This window comes from Danio aesculapii, chromosome 6, assembly GCF_903798145.1.
Source record: "Danio aesculapii chromosome 6, fDanAes4.1, whole genome shotgun sequence".
Lineage (NCBI taxonomy): Eukaryota > Metazoa > Chordata > Actinopteri > Cypriniformes > Danionidae > Danio > Danio aesculapii.
Window position 1 is genome coordinate 58160249 of NC_079440.1, and position 27288 is coordinate 58187536.

A 27288-nucleotide genomic window follows, 5' to 3' on the forward strand; every position below is an offset into this window, starting at 1 on the left:
ATCGACTTGTCTGTTTCTCAAAAAATGCTGTAGAGACTAATATAGAGTTGGGGAGAATATGAAAGAAAAGGTGATATTTTTAATAAAATAAAAAAATAAATAAAAAAACTAAACTAAAATGAAAAAATAGCACTGTCGCCTCACAGCAAGAAGGTCGCTTGTTCGAGTCCTGGCTGGCATTCATCAGTTGTGGAGTTTGCATGTTCTCCCCCCGTTTTTGTGTAGGTTTCCTCCGGGTGCTCCGGTTTCCCCCTCAGTTCAAACACATGCGCTATAGGTGAATTGAATAAAGCTAAATTGGCCGTAGTGTATGGGTGTGTATGGGTGTTTCCCAGTACTGGGTTGCTGCAGGAAGGGCATTTGTTGTGTAAAACATATGCTGGATAAGTTGGCGGTTCACTCCGCTGTGGCGACCCCTGATTAATAAAGGGACTAAGCCGAATGAAAATAAATGAAAAAATAAAATAAAATAAATTAAAATGAAATTAAAATAAACAAGTAACAAATAAATAAATAAATGAATGGCTCTGAAATAAATAAATAAAAATGCTTATATATTTATTTATTTTTCTTAATTGTAATTCTGTAACGTAGATTTTGGCTCCTTGATTAATTAAAATAAAAGATTAGGGATTTGGCAAATAAGAAACATTTCTTATCAGTTCTGCTGCATTTGTTTAATATATTTTGTTGACCTTCAATATTTGGGTTGAGTGAGGCTTAAAATAAAATGAAAATAGTTTTAATATGCAAGCATGCATTAAACTGATAAAATGTGACATTATACACATTTAATGTTACAAAGACTTTTGAATTATATTTTCTATTAGTCAAAAAATCCTTAAAAATCATCACAATTTCCACAAGAATAATAATAATAATAATAATAGTAATAATAATAATAATAAGCGCTGATAATAATATAAAACAAGCATATTACAAAGATTTCTGAATGATTATGTGACACTGAAGGCTAAAAGTAATGATGTTGAAAATTCAGCTTTTCATAACAGAAATACATTATTTTCAAATATTTTAAAATAGAAATCTGTTCATTTAAATCTAAATAATATTTCACAATAACACAGTTTTTTTTTTTACATTCAATTAATGCAAAATCTGAATCTAAGTAAGTCAAACTTGCATATCTGATAACAATTAGGTTTACATGAACGTGTGTGTTTGCAACTTGAGCATCTGTCTAGGTCAAACTGCTGTGCAAACAAGGGCAAGAACAAAGTCTAATTAAAACCACATTAATCTAAACTAATTTACCAGTGAGCATCCAGGCCGAGGTCAAAAGCAGCCTTGTTATGATATTTCATCATACGTCCATTGATATGTTGTCTCTGTATTGCACAACCCTTCAGTCTCGCCTGACTGCACTTAGTGAACTTGGGACCCACAGGTTCAGCTGGAGATTCAGGTACTAATGAGACAGATGACAACAGCAGTTAAGTAAGCGTTGTGTGTATTAGAACAACTTAAGAGCTGATTCCAGAATCGTTCTGTGTGTAAGAAATTTAACATGATGCATAGGTTAAGTTGGTATTTAAAGAGGGATGCATCACGTCTAATATTTTTGCGTTGAAAAAAATTCTCTAGAAATTTCTAGAAACTGACCTTAACCTGACAATTAAAGGAATAAAAAGTCATCATATTTTTCCATTGCATTCTATTGTATCTAATTATGATAAATTGAATTGAATCAAGAATTTGATTGTACCGCATTGTAAGGGGTGAATTGTATCGTATCATGATAGCTGTGAATTGTATCATATTGGGATGTTGGTGAATTGTATTGTATCATGATAGGGGTGATTTGTATCATATTGTGATAGCAGTGGAATGTATCATATCGTGATAGCAATGAATCATATCATAATAGGATGAATTGCAGTGTATTGTGATGGGGTGAATTGGATTTCCTCGTATCATGATGGGGTAAATTGTATTTTATTGTAACGTGATAGCGGTAAATTGCGTCATATCGTATCGTGATAGGGATGAATTGTATCGTATTGCGATAGAAGGAGCTTGTATCGTATCATATTGTCATAATGAATTGTATCATTATAGAGTGAACTGTATAGTAGTGTGTTGTTATGGGGTGAATTATATTATATTGTATCATGATTTTGGTGAATTTTATTGTATGATGTTAGGCGTGAATTGTATCCCTGTGATAGCAGTTGACTGTATCATATCATATCATACTGTGATAATGAATCATATCGTATTGGTGTGACATGAATTGTAGTGTTTTGTTATGGGTGAATTGTATTTTATCATATCATGATGAGGTAAATTGTATTGCACTGTAACATAACAGTGAATTTTGTCATATCGTATTGTGATAGGCGTGAATTGTCTTGTATCATATCATGGTAACAATGAATCGTATCATTATAGGGTGAACTGTATTATAGTGTATTCTTATGGGGTGAATTATATTATATTGTATTATGATGTTGGTGAACTGAATTGTATCATTTTAGGAGTGAATTGTCTCATTGTGATAGCAGTTGATTGTATTGTATCATCATATATCATATCGTGATAATAAATCGTATCGTAAGGGGGTGAATTGTATTATAGTGTTCTCTTATAGCAGTTGATTGTATCGTATCATATCATATCATAATGGGGTGAATTGTTTTGTATCGAATCATTATATTTGTGAATTGTATTGTATTGTGATGGGCATAAATTGTATCATATTGTGATAGCAGGGGATTTTATCGTATCATATCGCGATAACGATGAATCGTATCATGATAGGGTGAATTCTACTGTAGTGTATTGTTATGGGGTGAATTGTATCATATCATATTATAATGGCGTGAATTGTTTTGTATCGAATCATGATATTAGTGAAATGCATTGTGATAGGCATGAATTGTATCAAATTGTGATTGCAGTGGAATGTAGTGTATCATATCGTGATAATCGATGAATCGTATCATAATGGGGTGAATTACATTTAAGTGTATCGTGATGGGGTGAATTATATTTTATCGTATCATGATGGGGTAAATTGTATTGTATCATGTGAGGCTTGAATTGTTTCATTGTAATAGCAGTTGATTGTATCATATCGTACCATATATCGTGATAATGAATTGTATCATTATAGGGTGAATTGTATTGTTGTGTATTGTGATAGGGGTGAATTGTATCATATTGTATCACAATGGGTGAATTGTTTTGTATCGATCATATTATTGGTGATTTGTATGGTATTGTGATTGCAGTGGATTATATCGTATCATATTGGGGTGCATTGTAATGTATCATATTATGATGGAGTGAATTGTTTTGTATCTAATCATGATATCAGTGGATTGTTTCATGTCATGATAGGCGTGAATGTTATCATATAAACAGTGGATTGTATTATTTCATATCATGATACGTATCGTGATGGGGCGAATTGTATAGTATAGTGTTGTATTACATTGTAATGTGATAGCTGTGAATTGTAATTTATTGTATCATGATAGGGGTGAACTGTAGCATATCAATGAATCATATCACTGATTCTTGTTTACAAACAAGAAATGTTAATTAAACTATAAAATAAATAAAACTCTCAGACTCAGCTTATATATATATATATATATATATATATATATATATATATATATATAATATAAAAGCTATAATTCCAAAATGAATGTCTAATACTTATAGAATATTAATGATGATGAAAATGACAATAATAGTAACAATGAATTACATTTCTCATTATGATGCTGCTTTGAATGTGCTTGAATGTAAGTTATCTGCTATAAAAAGTTATCTGCTATATATACACTTTATATATACTTTATGAAAAATACATTTATGGTTTGCATCAAACCAAAATGAAGCATTGCAGTAAGAAATATTTATTTTGCCCTATTGTTTTTATATGCATGTCAATTTAATAAATAATATTTCTGCTACAAAACAAACGAAAGACTATAATAAATCATTCAATTCAATGCTGAAAGCTTCAAAACACTCACCAGTAACTTAATAGAAAAATAATATACATCTCAAGAAAGAACGGACAAAAGAAAGTAAAGTCTCACTTCTGCCACTCTTTAAAAAGTTTTGATTTCAGTTTGTGTCATTTTAAATGCTCAGTCTTGTTATGAGCTGATCTTCATTTTATTCTTCTGTGTTTGTGGAAAGCAGGCAAGTCAGCTGACCCAATTTATAAGCAGGCAGAGCAGGATTCTCGCGATGACCATCGGCGCAATATGTTCTTTGTATTGAGCCGCAGATTCAGTGTAAACTTAGTAAAGGTGAGCTTTTTTGGCGATGATGTGTACAGTATTAGATTTTACATTTAGCGGACATTTGCGCTGAACATGCATGCAACGCATCGAGATTCAGGCACCGTCTCGGAAAACCCTCGATTGATCTCAGCTGGCGGATCAACATTCACCACGTCATGATCGCTGTCATCTGCGCCAGTATTTGTAACTTTAGGTGGGGTTTGCAAACCTGGGTACTTCTCATTCTTCAGCTGTTTGCATTTCCCGCGGTCACTAAAGCTCCCTGTCATCTGACAGCGGAAAGCCTTGAGTGATTGACCAATATATTATTGACTAATATTAACCAATATAGTGGCAGGGAAGAGCGATTCAGCATGTTTTTAAAAAAAATTTAAACAGGTCGCACTACACCCATTATATGCCGTTGCACAAATGCTCCCGGATATATGATGAGGTTGCATAGATTAAATTGTCAATTGAAAATTAAATAGTCGCAATTTCAAGCCCTGTATATATGCAAATTCATATCGAAATACTGGAAATGGGTTTAAAACTCATATCACCATTATTGAAAAAAAATCTACCGCAATATATATATTGATAGAATTATTGTCCAGCCGTAGGTGTCTGTAATATATCATACTAGTGGCTAAGCATCGTATTGTATTGGCCTCCGAGATGCACATCACTACTACAAACTGCAGCTCAACAAAACTGTGAGTTAACAAACATCAATGAAAGAATTGAATTCTCTCAACATTAACTTGAATGACTGGGAGGTAAATCAAATCCCTAATGTCATACAAAAGCTGCAGAACTGAAAAAAAGCACTGGGAATTATGAGTTGAATTGTTCTTTTCCTGACAAACAATTCACAGGTTTTCTGGTGGTTTGAAATGAAGCAGAAACTTCACACCACTGGCCTGCTTAGCATATTTGTGTTTTCATTTGCAGCCTTAATTAGCATGAAATGAATTAGCAGCTTATTCATTTCAAAGGTTCTGGCAACCCAGCAGTTCACAGAGACTATACATGACTTGTAAATCTATGCCTGCTTTGTTCTTGAACTGTATATGCTTCACGCAGAGCTGATCTTTAATAAAGAGCTTATATAATGAGGAATGCAAAAAGGGTTCATGTACAATAAAGACACGCTGTAACTTTAGGAACTGAAAACTTCATCCACAGCATAAAAAAATACTAATTTATTTATCACATACACAATCATCCACAGTACGATATGCAGTGAAATGCTTACAGAAATGCCTGAGACTATAAAATATATCAAAATAATATCAATAAGAGTCTAAATTATGAAACAAGTGAAGCACAGACAATTTTAGATTTAGAAATATATAAGACAAATATGAAATATTTAAAACTTCAGATATGAAAAATACAGCTATAGAACAAAATATCAAATGTAAAATATAAAAAGCTGTATACAAGTATACTAATAAACAGAAAATAGCGTTTAATAAAGTGTCTGGTGCATAAAGAGAGGAAAGAGTGAATCCTACAGGTGGTTTGTCAAACCCACTCACCTGCAGCACAATCAGAACTACACAATAAATGAGCAGGGTGTGTGCAAATGTGCAGATGTGCAACCTCCTTAAGTGTCTGTAAATGTGCAATGTGCAACATAATTTTTGCTCATTCTGCAAGTCAATTCAGCAATGGTTATACTTTTTCATGCATACATTGTTCGACTGGAGCATTAATTAACAGAGCAAAGATTTCAACAATTCTTAATTGGAACCAAATACGTGATCATTTGATTTCCACTATTAAAACATGGGAAAGAGATAAGAGAAACGATTAAGATGTCTTTTAAGACACACTACCTGACAAAAGTCTTGTGGCCTATCTAAGTTTTAGGAACAACAAATAATAACTTGACTTCTAGTTGATCATTTGGTATCAGAAGTGGCTTATATGAAAGGCAAAGGTTTTGAATGATTTAATTAGGACAGTAAGGTCTGACTTTGCTTTGACATAAGTCTGTCACTAAATAGAAATAATGTCCAGTATAGAATATAAAGTCATGGTGCAGTGGAAACAGAATGAATATTGTGTATGACTCCCATGAGCTTGGAGGACTGCATCCATACATCTCTGCAATGACTCAAATCACTGATTAATAAAGTCATCTGGAACAGCAAAGAAAGCGTTCTTGCAGGACTCCCAGAGTTCATCAAGATTCTTTCGATATATCTTCAATGCCTCCATCTTACCCCAGACATGCTCAATAATGTTCATGTATGGTGACTGGGCTGGCCAATCCTGGAGCACCTTGATCTTCTTTGCTTTCAGGAACTTTGATGTGGAGACTGAAGTATGAGGAGCGCTATCCTGCTGAAGAGTTAGCCCTCTCCTGTGGTTTGTAATGTAATGGGCAGCACAAATGTCTTGATACCTCAGGCTGTTGATGTTGCTGTTAACTCTGCAGATCTCTCACACGCCCACATACTGAATGTGACCCCAAACCATGACTTTTCCTTCACCAAATTTGACTGATTTCTGTGAGAATCTTGGGTCCATGTGGGTTGTATGTATACATGTGTGTTTGTTTGTGTGTGCATCTATCCATCTATCTATCTATCTATCTATCTATCTATCTATCTATCTATCTATCTATCTATCTATCTATCTATCTATCTATCTATCTATCTATCTATCTATCTATCTATCTATCTATCTATCTATCAAATTTATAATATTTTTTTTGTTTTATACTCATTGAACCAAGTTAATGCTGAGAAATACTGTTGTTACCATTGTCGATAGCCATGTGTATAACCATTTATACAAGAGTGTATGTATAAAAAGTTTTGGGACTCTAAAAATAAATATTCTTTGATAACTGAACACTTGAAATGGTATTTTGCTTCACTTTAAATATAAATTGGATTGACGGCTGGCATTTAGTGGCTAAAAGTTGTCCGGCTATCAGTGTCTGGCCTCTGAGGGCATGTGTGTGTGTGTGTTTGTGTGTGTGTGTGTGTGTGTGTGTGTGTGTGAAATATAGCTGAGGATAGGGTTTACACAAGCGCTCACACAGCTTACGTCTCAGAAAGCGTTGGCGCCTTGTGGACTCGCTGATAAGAGTCGCCATCAGCTCCGCTTTGTGCTAGAAAACACACACTGGAGTCAGTGGAGAAGAAGAGGAAAAGTCTATTACGCTCAATAGCTTCCCATTCAAAGGCTAAGAGGCACAAAGAAAGAAAGAGCAATAAAAAAAGGGGATACTGTCCTGTCCTGCAAGCAAATTGATTTTTCTCTCTGCAATATGGGACGCTGATGTGGCTCCCGTTTGACAGACTGTGAATTTACCATTATTTTGATAATTTTTGTCTTGGGAAGACCAGTTATCTTTTACTAATGGTAGAAGATCAAATTAATACAGTCATAGTTAAACTAATTTAAACAAAAATATATAACTAAAAAAATGCAATATTTAGGGACGAGTTGCTATCTTTTAATAGCAAATATCATTTGACAACAGAACAAATCTAAAGTCTAAACTTAAAACCACTGCCTTAACTGTCATTATCTGTGTGAAAACAATTAACAAATCAATCTAGAATAAATATATTTATATAAAAAACAACCACAACCAAACAAAAACACCAAAACAAAAAACACAACCCAAAACAAAAAACAAAAAAAAAACACAAAACAAAAACACTAAAACACTAAAACACAAAACAGAATAAACACAACAAAAAAACAACAAAACTAGAAAAAAAATAAAAACAAAAAAACTAACAAAACAAAAAAACAACAACAACAAAAAAAAAACACTAAAACACTAAAACACAAAACAGAATAAACACAACAAAAAACAACAAAACTAGAAAAAAATCAACACAAAAAAAAAACAAAACACAACACAAAAAAAACACAACACAAAAAACTAAACAGAACAAACACAAAAACAACAAAACACAACAACCAAAAAATAAATAAACGCAACAACAAAAAACAACAGAACAACAACACAAACCCCAACCAAAAAACAAAACAAAAAAGAACTATCACAAAACAACAAAACCAACACAAAAAACAAAAACCACAACCAAACAAAAACAAAACAATAACAAACCCTAACAAAAAAAACAACAAAACAAAAACAGAAAAACAAGAAACGCAAAACAGAATAAAACACAACCAAAAACAATAAAACCACAACAAAATACAAAAACAAAAAAACAAGAAATACAAAAGAGAAAACACAACCAAAATCAACAAAACCACAACCAAAAACAAAACAACAACAAAACAAAAAACATAGCCAAAAATAAAAAAACAACAAAACTAAACTAAAAAACTAAAAACCACAACCAAAAACAAAAAAAAAAAACAAACAAAAAACAACGAAAAAAACAACACAAAAACAACAAAACCACAACCAAAAGCAAAACAACAAAAACAAAACAAAAAAACACAACCAAAAATAAAAACAAAAAACAACAAAACTAAACTAAAAAACTAAAAACGAAGAACAAAACCAAAACCAAACCAAAAAAATGAAACGGAAACAGAAACAAAAACAAAACAAAACATGTATAAGTTGTTCACTTTAAAATAATAAATACAATTTAAACCAACTAAACTAATCAAAAATCTAAGTACTTCTGAAAAAGAAAGTACTACACCAATACTAGACCAAGTACTAAACAGTACTAGACCACTAAACAGGCCTGCTGAAGAAAGTGAAGTGTAAACACGGAGGACTGTGATGTGAGAACAACAGCACAACTGAAAAAGAGATTGCCAGATCTGTGCGGATGGAGATTATAGACAGATAAATGAAAAAAGGCAGCTGATTTCCCTGCGGCACTGAAGCAGAAGTGTTGACTGACTGTGACCCCGCCATCTCAAACTCATCACAACCCACAGAAATTTAAGAGCAAACGTTATGAAACTGCTCACTGTGAATAAAATATGCATCCATTACAAGCATTAAACACAGTCTATATTGAACGCACACATTTAATGCACCTCTTCACATTTATAGCTATGTTTGTAGACAGACAAGCTGTGATGCCCCGAATAAAACACAACACTGAGCACAAAGTGATCTCTCTCTCTCTCTCTCTCTCTCTCGCTCTCTCTCTCTCTCTCTCTCTATATATATATATATATATATATATATATATATATATATATATATATATATATATATATATATATATATATATATATACACACATATACACATACATACATACATATACATATATATATATACACACATATACACATACACACACATATATATATACACATATACACATACATATATATATATACACACACACACACACACACACACACACACACACACATATATACATATACATATATATACATATACATATATATATATACACACACACACACATACATACATACATGCATACATACATACATACATACATACAGTAATGGCCAGTCAGATTATAATTGACGCTTAAAAGTCCTGTGAAATTAAAATAATGCAGTTTTTTAGATGTCAGTACTAGTTTGTTAGTCTTATAGTATATCCATCTTATTTATATATAAGAAATAAAGCCGCAGTCACACTAGAGTTTGAGCTTGCAAAATTCTGTCGTACGGCGCAGTGAAAAGAGTTGGGATTAAACAAGTGATTAGACATTTTTAAAAGTAGGCGATTGCTCCATATTTAAATTTCTGTACAGAGAGGTCATGTTTAGATCATTAATTGGTCTCATACAAACACGTAATGCAATTTCGCAGGTCAGAATTCACCAAGCTTGAACTTTTCAACGCAGCAGACTGTGAAACTTGTCGCACGAGCTTGCATTTCCGGTCTGACGCATTCACGTGTGTATGAATGGAAGTCTATGGGGAGAAAAGTCCAGTGTGACGCATGGCTTAAACCTGATATGAACCTCCAAAGTTAGCGGAATAAAATAAACAAATAAATAAATAAATAAATAAATAAATAAATAAATAAAATAGACCTTTATAAAACAAAATAAACATCACCATTTTACTCAAACCCATACCTAATAAATGCAGTAAATCCAGAGAATTTTCAATTGGTCTCTTAATGTTTTTAACAGCTTTATATTTACAAATCTTCAAGTGTACCATCCAAGCTATCATTTATATATCTTCTGAATTCACATTTAAATTAAATAATTTTGGTACGTGTGTATATTAGATTCCAAATCTGGAATTAATTGAACAAAAACTTAAGATCACAATGCTAAATTTTGTACACCCGGATTAATATTCATTCATTTGATTTCTTTCGGCTTAGTCCCTTTATTTATCAGGGGTCACCACCGTGGAATGAACTGCCAATTTATCCTGCATATGTTTTACTGGTCACTTTATTAGGTACACCTTACTGGTACCAGACTGGACCCCCATTTGCCTTCAGAACTGCCTTAATCCTTCGTGGCATAGATTCAACAAGGAACTGGAAATATTCCTCAGAGATTGTGCTCCATATTGACATGATAGCATCACGCAGTTGCTGCAGATTTTTTTCAGCTGCACATCTATGATGTGAATCTCCCATTCCACCACATCCCAAAGGTGCTCTATTAGATTGAGTTAGGTGACTGTGGAGGCCATTTGAGTACAGTGAACTCATTGTCATGTTCAAGAAACCAGTCTGAGATGATTCGTGCTTTATGACATGTAGCGTTATCCTGCTGGAAGTAGCCATCAGAAGATGACAATGTGGTCATAAAGGGATGGACATGGTCAGAAACAATACTCAGGTAAGCTGTGGCAGTCACGATGCTCAATTGGTACTAATAGGCCCAAAGTGTGCCAAGAAAATATCCCCCACACCATTACACCACCACCACCAGCCTGAACCGTTGATACAAGGCAGGATGGATCCATGCTTTCATGTTGTTGACGCCAGTCCATCCGAATGTCACAGCAGAAATCGAGACTCATCAGACCAGGCAACGTTTCTCCAATCTTCTATTGTCCAGTTTTGGTGAGCTTCAGTTTTCTGTTCTTAGCTGACAGGAGTGAAATTTGCATTAACGAACAGTTGGACAGGTATACCTAATAAAGTGACCTGTGTATTTTGGTGCAATATATTGTACAACAAAAACAGATATCGTGACAGGCCTACATATCTGTCACATGTCTGGTGTGTCTGTGTTGTGTTTTCCCATGTGCCGTGCTCCATGTGCTTTATGTTTGCGTCATGTGACCCCTTTGTTCTGTTTCCCAATTATTTCTAATGATCTGCTGCGTCACCCCCGTTTGTGATTTGTGTAATATTGTCCTGTGCATTTATACTCCTGTGTTTTGTTTAGTCCTTCATCCGGTATTGAATTGTCATGATTTGTCAACAACCCTTGTGATTCTTGATTCAATGCCTGTAGTGAGTGTTATGTAAATAATTTATAGGTGGGCACAGATAAATTTTTTAAAAATCTAGATTAATCCAGATTAATCTCGAAATTAATCTAGATTAATCTAGATTAAAATGGCTCACTTGAATTCTGCCAAAGGCATTCAGAATATGTGTGCTACCCAAATAATAGGTCTTTGAGAATGGGTTTCTCAAGCCAGGTGGCGCATTAGACCAGGGGCTCATCTCCTGTTTCCAAAATGCATCACAAACTGCTTGAGAAACTGATCTACTATGATAATTGGTGATAAAAATAAATGATGTTCAATAAGATGTACTTGTGTTTACTAACTGTTTATTCAGGAAAACATGATTGTTGAACTGTAGGCCTACATAAGCTCCAAGCAGCGATTTCATACTCGCTTTTGATGTCCAGAAAACACTGCTTCACAAAGGCAAGTTCACAGAGCCCTGACAGTGTGTTGAACATTGAGTATGTTTACATGGGCAACAATACTTCAATATAATTTTAATATGATTAAAACAATACTCTGATGAAGAGTCTACCATGTAAACAGTGATTTCTGATTACCTTAATGTGACTAAAGTCATAACTGAACTAAACAGAAATGGAATTAAGACGTGGAGTATGCATATATTAGAGGCATTACTGACAAATGCCACTATTTTCCGATAAGATCCACACAGGCGGCTGTCAGTAAAGGAAGTAAAACACACTCAACAGTCCTTGCTCCTTATTTGCGTCTGACACCTCAGTTTGTCACGGCGTATGAATGAAATGTTCATGAGTTAAAGTGAAACTGCCGAACTGCAGTTAAAGTCAGGCATCCTGCTGATTTGATTCAGAAGAGCACTTGTTTGTCTGACGGCTCACCGGTCAGGTATACATCCGCGCTAAAATATCAAGGTGAAAGTCATCATAGCTTGCGTAGAATAGACCCAGCTCCCAACCCATCTTTAAGAATAGATTAACGGCAATTTTTTCTTTTATTAAATCGCACGATTAGAGTCTCGTGTTAACGAAGCACGCTAATGCCGATAACGGTCCACCACTAAAATCAATGTGTTCTTTTGATAATTCCTGAGTTTTGTGCATCTGTAAAGTGAGCAGACGTGACAGGCTTACAAAAGTAATAACAAATTTGAAAAACAAAAACAAAAACAGTGTTGATAGCAGGCCAAGCTTTATTCTCGCAATAGTAAAGAGTAATGTAACTGGAGCTGCCACTACAGGCCTGGATGAAAAACTAGTTAAACTGCACCAAGATGCTTCGGTTTAGAGCTCTATTTAAAGGGCTGGAATAAAAACAAGGAGCCACATTTGCATGTTCTCTGTTCCCGTGCCCGCGGCTGTGTTTGGGCATCCATGGATGAGTCTCATGCTCTCTGATATGGACAAACACAACATAAGCAGCTCGTTTGCTTTCAAAACAATGCTTGCAATGAAAAAAATCAGGAAAAATACCTTCTAAAAAAAAAACATTTTACCGACAATCACTGTTATCCACTCAAATACAGCAATAAAAGCACAAGTTTGATTAAATTCTAACAGTAGCTATGTTTCCATACACCTATTTTAATGCGCATTTCGGATGTAAAAAATGTATGTGCTTAACTGAGAAGGATAAACTTTTTATTCATTAAGAAAAAAGATAGGGATAAACTACGATGGAAACACTTTTACCAAACAAATTCTAATATGCGCATTAAAAAAGGTCATGTGATTTTGTGATAAGAGATCATGTGATGATAATGTGTATAAATGGACAAACCAGCAGGCTGAGCACATTGTAAGTTATTTAAAGTGTTGTTTTGGTCATTCTAAAACACCTTAACCATTTAAGTATTCGTGTTATTATTATATTAATGACCTCCAGAATCAAGAACGTCTGTGCTCCGCGTCTGACACCTTCATATGCCACCAGCCGTTCACTGCCTGTCCGGATTCTGAGGCACAAGTCATTTATTAAATAAAGAAAAGATTGACGCAGCTTCTCCTACTGCAGCAAATTGAGTTGTTTTTACTGTTGGTATTTTGCGCCAGTTAATCAGGAAGTGGCAATTTTGATCGCTTTGACTCGTTGGATGGAAACGCTGCTTTATTCGCACGTCTTTTATGTGATAATCCCGTTTTCATATAAATTTTATTTCGTATTTTGGGATGGAAACATAGTGACAGAAATAATAATAATAATAATAATAATAATAAAAATCAATTAATCAATAAATAATGAAAATAAAATAAATATATAAATAAATAAGGTGTCACAGTGGCGCACTGGGAAGCAGATTGCCTCACAGCTAGAAGGTCGCTGGTTTGAGCCTCGGTTGGACCAGTTTGCATGTTCTACTTGTGTTGGTGTGGGTTTCATCCGGATGCTCCGGTTTCCCCCACAGTCCAAATACATGCACTATAGTTGAATTGGGTAAGTAAAATTGTCAGTAGTGTATGAGTGTGAATGAGTGTGTATGGTTGTTTCCCAGTGATGGGTTACAACTGGAAGGGCATCTGCTCCGTAAAACACATGCTGGATAAGTTGGTGGTTCATTCCACTGTGGTGACCCCTGATAAATAAAGGGACTAAGTCAAAAAGAAAATGAATGAATGAATGAATAAATAAATGAAAGAGCACTAATAACTGCTTTCGGGTGGATTATTAAACACATACCATTACTGGCAAATAAATTATAATAAAAAAGGTTGACAGGAATTAATTATGCATTTAATATTTAGAAATACTGAAAGCTTATAAAATTGCAGTAATTATTATTAATCGTTTCTTTTTAATTGACTAAAGACTAAATTATTAAATTATTATTAATAGACTAATTATTAAAAGACTAAAAATTATACAAAATATTGCTAATCAAATAAATAATTATGAGTACTGGAAAAAAGATTAACAATACTAAAAATTGCATCGTATATAAAGTTTGAAATATTTTCAATATTTACATTATTATTAAAAGCAATTCATGTAACTACTATACTATTAGTACAATAACATTATTGAAAGTATTACATAAATGACTAATAATATTATTATTATTAATAATAATAATAATAATAATAATAATAATAATAATAATAATAATAATAATAATAATAATAATAATAATAATAATAACAACAACAACAACAATACATAATTTGAGCTGAGAAGCTGCAAAGGCACCTATTGTGTTTATTCTTGTTCATATTCTTCTTCTTCTTCTGTTTCTTTCGTCACGATTTAAATGGCAGCCTATATAGGAGTTTGCACGAAAGTTATGAAATTTAGCACACTGGTAGAGGACAACCTTCTTCTTCTTATTACTATTATTGTATAACTACTGGTGAATTTCTAATTTACGGGCAGTCTGGTGGCTCAGTGGGTAGCACTGTCGCCTCACAGCAAGAAGGTTGCTGGTTCGAACCTCAGCTGGGTCAGTTGGCATTTCTGTGTGGAGTTTTGCATGTTCTCCCCATGTTGGCGTGGGTTTCATCAGGGTGCTCCGGTTTCCCCCACAGTCCAAACACATGCACTACAGACCATTTTGAGGGATGTAAACAATAACAGTGTTCCTAATGTATTTCCCGTTTTACATTTTTAATTTCCATAGCTTCTGAGAATTCGAAAAGGTCAACATATTGATAAATGATGTTATGACAGCTGTTTTAACGTTAAGTTATGATTAAATTGCCTCTTATTACAATTATGAAATAGTTTGACAACAAGCAGGAAGTGTTCATGGGCCAATGACATGACCACATAGCAATGGTCTATAGGGGAACTGGGTAAGCTATATAGGATAAGAACGTATGGGTGTTTCCCAGTAAAGGCTTGCAGCTGGAAGAGCATCCACTGCGTAAAAACATATGCTGGATAATTTGGCGGTTCATTCCGCTGTGGTCACCAGATTAATAAAGGGACTAAGCCGAAAAGAAAATGATTGAATGAATAATAATAATAATAATAATAATAATAATGATAATAATAATAATAATAACAACAATAACAACAACAACAACAACAACAACACATCATGATGAAGATGATGATGATGATGATGATTATTATTATTATTATTATTATTATTATTATTATTATTATTATTATTATTATTATTATGGAAGGGCATCCGCTGCATAATACATATGCTGGAATAGTTGGCGGTTCATTCCGCTGTGGCGACCCCTGATAAAGGGACTGAAGTGAATGAAAATGAATGAATGAATAAACATCCAATTTAATTTTTAAAAGTTAATTACTATTATTGTTATAATAATAATAATAATAATAATAATAATAATAATAATTATTATTATTATTATTATTATTATTATTATTATTATTATTATTATTATTATTATTATTATTATTATATTAATTAGACTTAAACCTGATAATGGTGAATATTCAACATTAGATTTTTAAATGTTTATTATTACTATTCTTACTACAATTAAACCTGGATAAATTACTATTGGTGAATATCCACCAGTTTCTTTTAAAATGTTCCTTCTTATCAACAATTTAATTTCCCCCCATCCAATTTCCCTTTCCCATCCAGCATCAAACTCACTGCTCAGTATCAGCAAGCAGTTTCCTGTAAATGCATCCAAATGCACCAAACAAAAAAAAAACCTAATGAATGCACGTCAAAATATCATATCTGTGCCGAGCCATCTACGCTTCAGGCCTGCTGCTGTAAACACAGTGCTAAATGAACAACCGCGAGTGATCACTGCAGTCAAACACATGGAGATGCCAGAGAGAACAGACATGATGCCGAAAGGAAGCGTCAGAAACACATGTACACAGCAGAATAAAAGCAGGAGCTGCATGATAAGACGATGGTGGAGGCTGTAATGAAGACGGATCAGGATAAACGGCGAAAGAGATGCGAGGTGTTTGTCGACCCCAGATGTGCGGTGAACATCAAATCCTCTGCAGCCAATCCACCAATCACGGCTTCCGCTGGTTGCCCCGGCAACAGCACTTACCTCCAATATAGTAAGCAGCAGGTTTCAGAAAGACTCTCCTCTTTTTTTTGACATCCTCCTTTTCTTCTTCTCAGTTTATTCTGCCTTCGATGTGTCTCGTCTTCGTTACACACAGCAAACATCTGCAGATGGAGCTCTAGATGTGTTTTTTTCTGATACCTGCATCCGAGAAGACTCGTTTTTTTTTTTTTTTTTGTCTCTCCGCTGATGAAGTTTCCCCCGCGGGACGCACCTTCACATTGAATTTCACGCCTCATGTGCTTTCTGCATGTTCGAGGGTCAAATTTAAGGTTGTTTACTTGCAGTGGACATTGGTTACAGCAAATCGAAAGAGCTTGTGGCTTGTGGCACTTTACATGACAGTGTTTTGTTTATGCGTTCAACCTGTTCATTTGCATGAAAACAGCATTGTGGGGACTGAAAACGCATAATTAAAAAAAATTGTTTGTTTAGTTTTTTTTATTTAACCCTTGTTGTATTGTTTAAAGGTGCAGTAGGTCTTCAGAAACATTTGTTGTTGTGGTTGAAAGTCTCTTCACGTTCCAATCATGATGATTAAAGTAAATGATCTAAATGTATTTCAAGAGTTCACACTTAGCTGATGATTGATTATAACGCTTGTTTGGCATGCTGTCCCAGGAGAGAGCCCTGAGTTCATAAGATCCTCGAGCCTGGGGCTCCCTCCCATTGCAAGGCGAGAGAGGAGTTTGAGCTCAGGTAGATCTCGAAAGCTCCCTTGCTGTAGTAGCTAATGAACAGATAGTGATTGCTCTTAAGAGATAGCTACTTGCTAAGTGCTTGCTAAGATTGGTCAATTAACTTAAGTTGCAAGTTTTTTGATGGTGGGAGGAAACCGGGGGACCCGGGGAAATCCACGTGAACATTGGGAGAACGTGTAAACTCTGCACAGAAACATTGGCTGGCTTGGTAAGGACTAGAACCAGTGATGTTCTTGCTGTGAGGCAACAGTGCTAACCACTGGGCCACCGTGCCACCCATCTAGGAAAGGAGGAGGAGTAGGGGTGGAAGGGGGGATTCTTCAAAACGAAGATGTCTGTGGTATGAAACCTAGGGCATTTATAGTGGCTTAGGAGTCGTCTGATTGGCGAATGATTGAATAATACGGGGCTGGCTGCAAGCAATCATAAGCACGTGATCCTCTCGAAATTAGTTTATAAATAAACTTCACTTCACAAAACCAATAGATTGAAGCTTTCGTTTGTTCCTACCTTGATAAAACTGTTGAACTCTACCAAGAACACTGCACATGTAGTACATTAACACCTGACTGTGTGCTGTGCCTCGTATATTTCATATTTATATATGGTCTTATTTTGCAAACAATGTATGTTCTTAATTGTTTTGCTTGTTTTATTTATTTTATTGCCTGCCTAGAGCAATGTTGTAGCACCTTTTTGCCCACAACAAATTTCCTCTCGGGGACAAATAAAGTTTCTCTGTCCTTAAAATGTTCATCCAATTAAAAAATGTCAGGCCAATTTTTCCCATAATTGTGATAAGTAGCCCAAACTGTCTGTCAGCAAATGTAGATTTGTACAACTGCACACCCGTTTACACAGATCCGCTGATGTGAGTTCACACGAGAGAGTGACAGCAGTAAAAACAAATACTGAATCTAAACTTTTTAAAATCCTGAATCAATATTGAAGTTGGAGCTGGAGGAAGGTTGAAGTATACACTGGAAGTATTACTCTTAGACAGGTAATGTTATGTGTTAAAACTATTTTAGTCACGCAAAGCTGATGTAGATTGTGTTGTATTATGAATGGGTTATATGCACAGAAGTGTTGTTCAGTAGGGCTGCACGATTCTGGCAAAAATGTGAATTACGATTTTTTTTTTGCTTAAAATCAAGATCACGATTTTCTCACGATTCTGTAAATGTAAAATAAAGGTTATTATAATTAGCCTATTATTATTGTTCATTCTCAAACATTTGGTAAAACAACAATAATAATATTAGGCCTGTGTGTAGGTCTACTGTTGCTTAAAATGCTAAATTTTGTATTATGGTGGACTTGAAAAGACTTTCAATATGTCCTGTTTGTTAATTCACAGTAAAATGATGACATCAGAATATAACTACTCATAATTCTGAAGTTGATTTATTGTGTTTAAGCCTTGTGCTTGTCATTTGTCATTGACAACATTATTAGACCATTATATTTCCATTATATATAGGCTAGGGTTGTTATACTGACACTAAACATTTATTTTTATGCACAACACTTTGTGTTCGCTATGAAAGAAAAAATATTTCAAATGCTTGTCGTAATCATAACTCTAAAATGCGATGTGATCATTTAAATGATGTGCGAACAGGTTTCACTTTCACTTACGAGTGCGGCTCATGGCTGCCGTCACTGTGAGAAAAACACACATGCAAAATTCAACCTCCCGCACAGCCCTCAAACAATCGCTCTGTGCAACAAACTTAACGGTATTTACAACTTTATTACCTGTTATTCACAGCCTATGCAGGCTGTGTTCACTAAAGTAGGCGTTATTTGCGTGCATGCGCGCATTCTCCGCAGTAAACAAACAGTGCGTCGATTTCGCGACCGTGAATACATCATTACATGAAGACAGAAATGACATTTTTGGGTGAATTACACCTTATAAATAAAGTATGTGACACTTTTAACGCCATTTGAAGGTGTCAATGTTGCTGTGAAGACTTCTGGGCCACCTTTTCTTCTCTCCTGACCTTGAAAATTTAATTGGCTGAATTGTAGAAAAGCTGAATTAGGATCGTGTGTAGGGTCGAATTGAGATCGTGATCTTTTTTCGATTAATCGTGCAGCCCTATTGTTCAGCCACTGAAATCTTCTAGTGAAAGATTGATGCGACTATTTTCAGTTTCAAAAGGGTCCTTTTACAGCATCGATAATGTAGATTTTTATTTAGTTTAACAACAAAACATCAGAAAATAGCACTATTCAGCCTAGCCTGTTTGCTGAGGTGAAGTTGCTTTCACATGTTTTTCACAACCTGTGACGCGCTCCCTATATTGTTTGCCGATACTCTGAATATTCGCTCTGAAATAGCATGCAAGTCTGGCTTAGTAATAAATGTAATACCTGCAGCCGCCAGCCAACCACTACAGTAGTTGCTTTAGGACAAAGCATGTGAGAGAGACCAGCGATGCTTGCATGCATGAAGTATTGCACATTATGTCAAGTTTTGCTTGCTAAATACACAGTTAAAAAAGTGCTAGATATAATACAGTTTTTCAATTGATATTGTAGTATTATAAAGACCTATAAAGTTTTCTAACTGGCGAATGACATGATCTAGTGCATTGTCAACTGTCATCTTTAATGTGCCCGTAACCTGATAACAAATTACATGTACATGTAAACAACCAATATTCTCTTCAGAATATTATGTATTGCATTCGGGCACATCTTGTGAATGCAAACGTCTTGAATTCTTTTGCATTCACTATGAAATGATAAATATGATCATGTCAAACATAATTGCCTCAGTGCATTAAGTAATTGCATTTGTAATTTATACAGAACACCACCCTAGCAATCATAAAGCAACATGCTCAAAAGCCTATTAGAAATGCCTGGGTGAACACCACTCACATTTAGCCTAAATTCAGAATGCAAACATGGATCCAAATCTGTGTAGTCAAATGTGGCTTTAGCATCTTATCTGTGTTTTCTTCTCTTCCCCTGAACCTCCTCTAGGTCTATTCTCCCTGTCCACTCCAAGAACAACATGCCGTTCTTTTACACTCTATTGGGTTCAGACCTGCCAGACCGAACTCTTCCACTCCACTGACAACAACCCTTATCACACACACACATACAGGTCATCAGACAGGCCGTAATATTCTATAAAGATATGTCTATTTTCCCAGAAAAATCTTATTTTTATTACGTTTTTAAATGATTTCTTTATTTAATGCTGTTACAATAAACAGGTAGAAGATTTTTTTAATCTAATTACTCTGAATTCAGACAAAAAACAAAAGAAAAACTAACGAGGTGCAAACATTTTGGGCTCTATTTTAATAATCTAAGCGCAAAGTCTAAAGCGCATGGTGCAAAAGAATTAATCATGTCCGAATCCACTTTTGCTAATTTAGGGACAGAAAAATACGGTCTGCGCCCCGGTGCATGTTCTAACAGGGTTGTGCTTTTTCTTTTAATGAGTTCTGGGTGTGTTTTGAGTATAACGTGCATTAAACCAATTAGAGTCTCATCTCCCATTCCCTTTAAGAGTCAGTTGCGTCACGCCATGGTGCATTTGCTATTTACATGGTGGACTGTTCATTCATTCATTTTTTTTTTATGTCCCTTTATTAATCTGGGGTCGCCAAAGTGGAAAAAAAACGCCAAATTATCTAGCATATGTTTTAATGCAGCGGACGCTCTTCCAGCTGCAAACCATCACTGGGAAACACCCATATACAATCATTCACACACAAACACTACGGACAATTTAGCCTACCCAATTCACCTATAGCACATGTCTTTAGATTTGTGGGGGAAACCGGAGCACCCGGAGGAAACCCACACAAACACGGCAACTCCACACAGAAATGCCAACTGACCCAGCCAAGGCTCGAACCAGTGACCTTCTTGCTGTGAGGCAAACGTGCTACCCACTGCGCCACCATGCAGCCCCGGCGGACTTTGCAAGTGTAAAAACTGAACGCTTCACTAGTGAGAAAAGAAAAGTTTAACAGAGCGTGAGGATAAAGAACGAGCCTCCTCCATTCGGCCTTTACTTTCTCTTTACTTTACCTTTACTCCTTACTTTAGTGGAGTGAGGAAACGGTGTTTAATTTACATACATACATATTTAATTTTGTTTGTTAAGCGCAAAGATTTGTTTCAAAACTATTCCTAAATTCAGTTCTAATTTCCAGGAAAGAAATAAATTAACAATAATAATGAAGTGTGGTCAAAAAACTGAGTTATACCCAAACACACGTCCTGTTCTTATGCCCATATTGGGATGCAGACGTCTCCAAAACCTGACAGGTGGACAAATCTAAACATGCTTTTTATTAAAACAAATATAAATATGCATTTAATAAATAATACTGCTAATAATAATGACGTTATACAAATGCAGATTGTCATGAATAAACTGAAAAAAAAAAAACCCCGAGATGATGGCATGGAGGCAGTGGTTTTTATATTTATGTAGAAATTAATAATTTTGGTAATATTTTAATCCTTTAATTGTTTTCATATGTAAAGATATTTGTGTATTGCTGTACATTCTGTGTGTATTAAGCAATGCGTAAGCAGCACAGGCACATAATTATATTATATATATTGTAAATATCTAACTCACTAATTTCACTATCACTTCTGTAAATAAATCATAATCATTTGTTCACCTAATTCTTGCTGACAATCCTTCCTTGGTAGCACAACTTTGAGTTTTCACGTAAAAGTCTACAACCCCACTCCCCCAGACTGCCAGGGGTTGTAACATGGATAGAACATAAAACAATTAATTTGTTCCAATGTAAAAAGTAAAGCAAAAGTAACTTAAAAGTAACACATTGTAAAAAAATGCTGTGTTCCATACAATTCCTTCATGTTGTCCCAACACAAATTAAAAGTAACTTAATAGTTTTTACAAATTAAAGTGGCTTGAACATAAAACAATTAAGTTGCCACAAAAAGCTCAAGAATTGTGTTGATTCAGCTCATTTTAAATAAGTAATTTTAAGTGCATAACACTTTACTTACCATAAAAAGATAACTGTAATGGAGTTTGATAAAGTAATGGAACTTTGGAGAGTACCTCAATATTCTAATGCATACTTTCAAGAGTACTTACAAGAGTAACTTTCCCCAATACTCAACAGCAATATTGCAAATGTCATATTTATTTTCAGTATTGTGCAGCCCTACTCCAGACTAGGCATGGGACGATTACCGTTTTCAAGGTATACCGCGGTTTGGAAAAGTCAAGATTAATAAAAATGTTCTGTAATACCGCTCCCAAGGTTTAAGTATCTTGGGCTTTTGTTCACGAGTGAGGGAAGGATGGAGCGTGAGATTGACAGGTGGATCGGTGCAGCAGCAGCAGTAATGCGGTCGATGTACCGATCTGTTGTGGTAAAGAAGAAGCTGAGCCGAAAGACAAAGCTCTCGATTTACTGGTAAATCTACGTTCCTATTCTCACCTATGGTCATGAGCTTTGGGTTATGACCGAAAAGGACAAGATCTCGGATACAAGTGGCCGAAATGAGTTTCCTTCACAGGGTGGCAGGGCGCACCCTTATAGACAGGGTGAGGAGCTCTGACACCCGGGAGGAGCTCGGAGTAGAGCCGCTGCTCCTCCACATTGAGAGAAGTCAGCTGAGGTAGCTCGGGTATCTGTTTCAGATGCCTCAAGGATGCCTACCTAGGGAGGTGTTCCAGGCATGTTCCACTGGGAGGAGGCCTCGGGGAAGACCCAGGACACGCTGGAGGGACAATGTCTCTCGGCTGGCCTGGGAACGCCTCGGGATCCCCCCGGAGGAGCTGGAGGAAGTGTCTGGGGAGAGGGAAGCCTGGAGTTCTCTCCTAAGACTGCTGCCCCCATGACCCGGCCCCGGATAAGAGGATGAAAATTACATGACATGACGTTCCCAAGGTATATGTAAGATATTTTATTTACCTTTTTTTTTAGGACAACAGTATCTCCAGCAGAAAAGATCTCCAAAGATGCCATTTAAAGTGTAAAGAAATCTGTGTTTATGAAACTAATGAAGACAGCAGAAGTCAATGATTTATTTGGATTATTTAGCCTGACATGTTTACTACTAAAAAATATTTTTAATTATTAAAAAAATAAAATATATTGTTTTCAAAGAGGAAAAAAAAGTTTTTGTTTTTTACCTTAAAAAACATTTAAAAAGAATATATTTTACAGCAGTAAAATGCAATACCATGAAATCGTGATATTTTTATCCAAGGTTATCATACCGTCAGAATCTTATACCGGCCCATGCCTACTCCAAACAAGCTCTCCTCAAATAAAAAAGCCATATTATTGTCCACAGTGGCTGGAGAGCTGTATTTTGTCTGCAGTGCCCTCTATGGTCTGAACAAATATCAATCATCATTACAGAAGGGACTATAAACATCAATCCAAATGACTGTACAGCAAAGACGTGCTCAAAGAAACATCATCTCACAAGCACAACTCCCTGGTGCTCAAAACACTGGAGAACAAGGAGGAATTCAATATATACTGTAACAGTCCTGCATACCGCATAACAAGCGCTTTATTAATAATGTCACACATTTACGAGCACATATAATCTGTACTCTACTAGCTCAAAGGTTGGGATGTGTGCTGAATGCACTTGTTTCATGCTCTAATGATTATTGGCTAGCTTCTCAGCGAAGACTCTACCATATTGTGTTAACCACGAGCCACTGCAATGAGAGAGAAATGAGATCCTCTTAAAGGCAGAGCAGATGGATTTCCTGATCAATATTAGTAATAATGCACAACACACTGCAGCTATATTTGCCAAAATGACCACAGAAATTCAGTTTATTAAATGTAAAGCAATAAAGATCGATTAGGGCAAAGATTTAACACTTTGAGAGGATGATGTCCAGTGAAGTATACTTTTATAAGTGAGGATCACATTAATATAATAGTAATTATTCATGATCAGAACTGCATTATTGGTGCATCCTTAAATATGAATGGCTGATTTCTGTATTTGTGTTTAAGGTGCAGTAGGTCAGTGTTTCCCAACCCTGTTCCTGAAGGCACACCAACAGTCCACGTTTTCAACCTCTCCCTAATCAAACACACCTGAATCAACTCATCAGAACATTAGAAGAGGCTCCAAAACCTGAAGTTAATGGGTCAGATAAGAGAAACACTGAAAATATGTACTGTTAGTGTGCCTCCAGGAACAGGGTTGGGAAACACTGCAGTAGGTGATCTGCCAAAATGCTAACCAGTTAGCATGATATCTTTGAAACATAGTCCCACCCCTGCCTTCCAAAGCCACACCTTCTAAAACATGAACGCGCACCTTAAAGATGACAGTAGACAGCCCACTAGATCATTTGCCAGTTAGAAAACTTTATAGTACTTTATAATCCTGCAATTCCCAATGAAAAACTGTAATATATCTAGCACGTTTCAGTTATGTAGCAAACACAACTTGACAATGTGCAATATTTCATGCATGCAGGGATCGCTGGTCCATCCTAGTCAACCGTCCCATTTTTCCGGGGATTCTCCCGTATTTTACAGTTCTATCCAGCTATCATCCCTCAAAGGTATTTTCCCGTATTTTCATTCCTCTCTGAAGGGTGGCAAATAAACATTAAAGGGGTGGTCCAGAATGTAATTTTAAGGCTTGGTTGTGTTTATAAGATGTAAAGCAATGTGTGCTCATGTTTTACTTGAAGCAAATCACGTTATTTTTTCATAAATCTCACTTTGATTGTAAACAGCTACTCAGCTAACATGAAAACAACTGACATATTTCCTAGTTCCTCTGAAAGGCCCGCCCTTTAAGTAACTCTGATTGGTCATCTGTCATAATGTGCTGTGATTCGCGGATTGGCCTCACGTCACACCCGCACAAGCATGAGTGTGCTTGTGTAAACAGTCAGTCAACCTCATGCCCGCTCTCTAAAATAAAATCTGACAAGTGTCTGTAACAAGTGGAAATGGGGTGCGGCTCCTTTAAGAGAGATCACCATTGTGTGTGTGTGTGTGTGTGTGTGTGTGTGTGTGTGTGTGTGTGTGTGTGTGTGTGTGTGTGTGTGTGCGTGAACTGTCTACATCTTTAACCATGCATTACTTAAAAGTTATGAATTTTCATTAGCAACCAAGAAGAAAAATCCTAGCAACAGAAAAAAAAACTTTTCACAAACAAAAACACCTTAGCAACTCCCTAGCATCACTGCTAGAAGAAAAATTTACTTAATTAAAACAAACCAGTTAAATTAGAGTTAACTCAAAAAAATGATCTAACTTTCAACTGTATAAAAAAAACATTTTAATCACCTTAGCAAAATTCTAATAACATACAGTCTGTCCGGAAAGTGTTCATAGCGCTTCACTTTTTCCACATTTTTTTGTTACAGCCTTATTCCAAAACGGATAAAATTCATTTATTTCCTCAACATTCTACACACAATAGCCCATAATGACAATGTGAAAAAAGAGTTGTTGAAATTGTTGCAAATTTATTAAAAATAAAAAACCTGAAAAATCACATGTACAGACGTATTCAGCCTTTGCTTATGTTTGGAACCACCAGAGCTCTTCCTTGAGCTGGCCGGCCATCTATGTTACGTGAAAGTGGGAGAAGGGCCTTAGTCAGGGAGGTGATCAACCCAATGGACACTCTGTCAGAGCTCCAGCGTTCTTCTGTGGAGAGGAGAACCTTACAGAAAGACAACCATCTGTGCATCAACCCACCAAAAAAAAAAATAAATAAATAATAATAATAATAATAATAATAATAATAATAATAATAATGATAATAATAATAATAATAATAATAATAATAATAATGATAATAATAATGATAATAATAATAATAATAATAATAATAATAATGATAATAATAATAATAATAATAATAATAATAATAATAATAATAATGATAATAATAATAATAATAATAATAATAATAATAATAATAATAACTCCTTACATTTATATAGTGCTTTTCTTGGCACTCAAAGTGCTTTACGTATTGGGGAATCTCTTCATCCACCACCAGTGTGCAGCATCCACATGGATGACGCGACGGCAGACGTTTTGCACCAGACCACACACCAGCTGATGGGTGGAGCGGAGAGAGGGATGAAGCCAATTATAATATGGGGATGGTTAGAAGGCCATGATGGACAGAGGCCAGTGGGCAAATTTGAGGTAAAACCCCTACTCTAATTCGAAGAACATTCTGGGATTTTAATGAGTCACATCTCACCTGAAAGACGGGGCTCACTGAGCAGAATAGAGTCCCCGTCACTATGCTGGGGCATTAGGACCCACACAGACCGCAGTTTGGGTGCCCCCTGCTGGCCTCACTAACACCACTTCTGGCAGTAACCCAGCTTTCCCATAAGGTCTCCCATCCAGGTATTGACCAGGCGCAGCCCTGCTTAGCTTCAGTGGGCGACTATGTGAGAGTTGCAGAGAGCTAGCTGCCGGCACAGCAGCCAATAAGGCCTGTTTGGTAGAGTGGCCAGACGGAAGCCACTCCCCGCCTGGAATTTACCAAAAGGCATCTGAAGGGCTGTCAGACCATGATAAATTAAATTCTCTGGTCTGATGAGACTAAAATTGAACTCTTTGGAGTGAATGCCAGGGGTTACGTTTGGAGAAAACCAGGCACCGCTCATCACCAGGCTAATACCATCCCTACAGTAAAGAATGGTGGTGGCAGCATCATGCTGTGGGGATGTTTTTCAGCAGCAGGAACTGATGAATGCAGCAATATACAGAGACATCCTGAATGAAAACCTGCTTCAGAGTGCTTTTGACCTCAGACTAGGGTGACGGTTCATCTTCCAGCAGGACAATAACCCAAAGCTCACCGCCAAAATATCAATAGAGTGGCTTCACGACAACTCTGTGAATGTCCTTAAGTGGCCCAGCCAGAGCCCAGACCTAAATCCTATTGAAC